This window comes from Quercus lobata, chromosome 9, assembly GCF_001633185.2.
Source record: "Quercus lobata isolate SW786 chromosome 9, ValleyOak3.0 Primary Assembly, whole genome shotgun sequence".
Lineage (NCBI taxonomy): Eukaryota > Viridiplantae > Streptophyta > Magnoliopsida > Fagales > Fagaceae > Quercus > Quercus lobata.
In genome coordinates this window covers 23,514,331-23,518,639 of record NC_044912.1, presented here as the reverse complement: position 1 = coordinate 23,518,639, position 4,309 = coordinate 23,514,331, and positions in this window count along the sequence as shown.

Sequence of the window (4,309 nt, the reverse complement as noted above, 5' to 3'; positions counted from 1 at the left end):
GATTATGGGCCTGCCGAGGACTAGACTGTCCTCGGCTGCCTCCCAAAATTGGTCTGTGCTCTGCGTCATGGAGCTTGGGCTACAATTCTCCTCGGATTGGGCCCTCGGACTCTCTAAGGGTGAATGGGCCTGGTCCACGAATTGTTGGGCCCCACAATAGCCCCTCAAAACCCTTCTATCCGAATTCCGGATTGGAAAGGAGGGTTTTGGCAAACCCGGGCCCTTAATATGGCCCATTTAGCTTGATCCCGCATTTATGTGAGCGGTTTCCCAGGAAGTTAGGCGGTTTTTGAGGGATTCCTTTTAATCCGCTCGGAATCTGCTCCTGCCGCTTGGATGTCCCAGACGCGCCCTTAATGAATCCCCTTAACGAGGCTCATTTATATCCGGCGGCTCATTTGATAAGGTGGAGAAGTGAAACGGACGCCTCTTTTTTCTTCAGATTCTTTGGGAAAGTTGAATACATTTAATGCCATCCGTTCTGCTCTTCCTATAAGTAGGCAAGCAGGAGGCCATCACTTTCGTACTAACCCCCTTCCCTTCTTATGAGATCACGACAAATGATGAAGAAATCATGCCCCTCCTCTAGACACCATATTCTGATAAAACTTGAAATGGCTCGATCAGGGCAAGGGTGGCGCAGACTTAAGATCCGTCCCGCCTCTCTTTTAGCCAAAATCCGAAGCAGGGGCTCATCACGCCGAACTCTTGGCGTGACTGAGTCGAGAATACCCAATATCAGCACCACCCGGCTCCTCATGAGCGTACCTAATATGGCACCAACGTGTTAGGAGTCAGGGCTGAGGCAGGGGCTAAGTGCTTCTGCTTCTCCCTCTTTTGCTCCTCGGTGCCCTCCTCCACCTTCTTCTTATAGTCTTCCCAGCACCAGTTCCGTCTTGGTGCCTTCCCTTTTCCCTCTTTTGTTCCTTTTCTTTCTTTTCATCCCTACTCTCTTCTTCTCCTCCTTCTTTACTCATGTCCTCCATCTTCCTCATTCATCTCCTCCATCTTCTTCAATTCTTCTTCCTTCTCCTTCAATTCTTCTTCCTTCTCCTTCAGTTCTTCTCCCTTGTTCTTCATCCTTTTCCGAAGGAGGTTCTTGTCACGATATGAGCAATGTTGAGACAGAGACTGAAGAGACCTTGAAGATGAGTTTAGAAGAAGCCTGACTGTTTACTTCTCTGTACTGCGAGTGTTATCGTTGCTTTAGCAGTTCTTCTTTTGTATAGGCTTGTTTGAGCCCTTTTTCGTACATTGTAATAATCTCTTATATTAATAAAAGTGTTTACTATTTCATTTTGCATATTCCGTTTATGTTTTTGTATATTGGTAAACGCTGCTCGGCTCAATGAGAAAGTATCTAAAACCGATGACAACTAAGACCAAAATACTTGATAATAAAAAGATGTTGCCATAACTTTAATATAAGTGTTTGGCCCAATAAGGCCGACCAGTGAAAAGTAATAATTACCATGCTGGCCGAGGAGAGAACTGGAGGTTTGATGCCGTGTTTGGGTCCGAGGACCATACAAGGCCTTGACTCTATCCAAAAATAATAATAGTTTTTATACTTGGTTTCCCCATAGGCTTGAGTCCGAGGACCATGCAAGGCCTTGGTTCATCCAAAACTCGTAATAATAATAGTTTTTATACTTGGTTTCCCCATAGGCTTGAGTCCGAGGACCATGCAAGGCCTTGGTTCAGTCCAAAACTCGTAATAATAATAGTTTTTATACTTGGTTTCCCCATAGGCTTGAGTCCGAGGACCATGCAAGGCCTTGGTTCAGTCCAAAACTTATAATAATAATAGTTTTTATACTTGGTTTCCCCATAGGCTTGAGTCCGAGGACCATGCAAGGCCTTGGTTCAGTCCAAAACTTGTAATAATAATAGTTTTTATACTTGGTTTCCCCATAGGCTTGAGTCCGAGGACCATGCAAGGCCTTGGTTCAGTCCAAAACTTGTAATAATAATAGTTTTTATACTTGGTTTCCCCATAGGCTTGAGTCCGAGGACCATGCAAGGCCTTGGTTCAGTCCAAAACTTGTAATAATAATAGTTTTTATACCTGGTTTCCCCATAGGCTTGAGTCCGAGGACCATGCAAGGCCTTGGTTCTGTTTCATTCCCTCTCCTTAGGTACCCCGTACGCAGCCGGGCAGGAGGTTGTCCCTGGCATTAGTTATTACCCGGCGTGGGCCGTAGTCCGTGGGCTATCATGTAGCAGGGGCATGGGCCGCGAATTTTCTAGGCCCACAGATCAGGAGATATTTCCATAGTCTTTGGCCACGCGGCATTTTTGGGTGTCCCGATGTTCGAGGTGCACCTCCACGAGGCTCCTTTAGTCTTGTCGTTGCAGAGGTTTGTTGGAAGTCGAGCTGGAGACGTTTTGTCTGTAGCGTTCCTTGGGAAGCTGCGCTAATTAAATGCCACCACCCTATCTCCTCAAATAAATAAGAGAGCAAGTTTCTTTGCCTAGGCACCAGCTCCTTAGTCTCCTCCTTCAGCTCCCTTCCGCAGTAAGTCATGTTTGAGACGAGGGTCGGGGAAGAAAAACTCTCTCCGCCGCAAAGGCGCCACGTTCTCCTAAGGCTCAGAAGAGTGATATACGGGCAACGAAGGCGTAGATTCAAAGAGATATTCCCTTATAACAGAGGGGAGAGGGTGTTTCCCACGCTTTTAGTCAAAATCCGAAGCAGGTTCTGGTCATGCCAGATTTTTGGTATGTCCGAAGAAGGAATTTCCACCATCAGCACTGTCTACCTTGTAGCCGGCAAATTTCTGCGGGGGCTCCCCAACTTCCGGCTCCCTGCACCTTCTTTGTAGATGGTGTTAGCCTGAGGTCAGGTTCTTTTGCTGCCTGAGTTTCGGGCACGTGAAAGCGTAGAGGATGAAACGAGGTCTTGAGGCAGTAGCCAACCTCTCCTCTGTGCTACCTGCATCCTCCCACTGCGGCGTGAGGCTCAAGTTGGGCTCCTTTGCTGCCGGAGCTATGGGCATGCGAAAGCATGGGGGAAGGGACAAGGCCTCGAAGCAGTAGCCAACCTCTCGTCTGTGCTACCTCCTCGGCCTTCTCTTGCTTTCTTGCAACTTTCCTTTCTATCATGTAGCAAGTTTTGTCACAAGTTGATTTCAGCTTCTGTTGTATGCTGTACTGTTTCTTTGCTTTAATAAAAAAGGAAATTTTGCCTACTTATTTTGAATACTGCTCTTTTGGCAACATTATTTTGTGGAAGGGTGTGCTCCCTGTGTTTGTTTCTTCAATGATACTTAGAGCAGGAAGTTTTGAAACATAATCCAATCAATTCTAATGTACCAACACTACCAAACATTACGGCAATAATTCATAGCAAGTTTAACTCAGGAAACTAGCAAAGATAACAATTGAATATTCTGTGATAAATATGAGTACCGTCCGAGGAGTTGACGGAGGGTAAAGAACTCAAATCGTTTCTCAGAGGACGTATTGCCCTACGTCGCGTCGATTCCCTTGGTGCTGCAGATATAAGAGCAGACTTGCGAATCCCCGCAATTTGGGAACTGACCCAATGGCGAGTGGAGAGCTTTCCTCAGATGAATCCAAATTCTACGTAATGTAGTTTTTCCTTACGAGTAGTTGGTTTTCCCATAGGTTTGAGTCCGAAGACCATACAAGACCTTGGTTCTGTCCACAACTCGTGATATTTATCTCTTGCACTTGGTTTCCCCATAGGTTTGAGTCCGAGGACCATGCAAGACCTTGGTTCTGTCCAGAGTTTATAAGATTTGTTTTTCGTGTTTGGTTTCCCCACAGGCTTGAGTCCGTGGACCATGCAAGGCCTTGGTTCTGTCCAAAACTTTTGATATTGATCTCTTGCACTTGGTTTCCCCATAGGTTTGAGTCCGAGGACCATGCAAGACCTTGGTTCTGTCCAAAGTTTGAGATTTGTTTTTCGTGTTTGGTTTCCCCACAGGCTTGAGTCCGTGGACCCATGCAAGCCTTGGTTCTGTCCAAAACTTTTGATATGATCTCTTGTACTTGTTTTTCCATAGGTTTGAGTCCGAAGGAACCATGCAAGACCTTGGTTCTGTCCAAAGGTTTATGAGATGTTTTCGTGTTGGTTTCCCCACAGGCTGAGTCCGTGGACCATGCAAGCCTTGTTCTGTCCAAAACTTTTGATTTTCATCTCTTGTACTTGTTTTCCCCATAGGTTTGAGTCCGAGGACCATGCAAGACCTTGGTTCTGTCCAAAACTTACGAGATTTATTTTTTGTGTTTGGTTTCCCCACAGGCTTGAGTCCGTGGACCATGCAAGGCCTTGGTTCTGTCC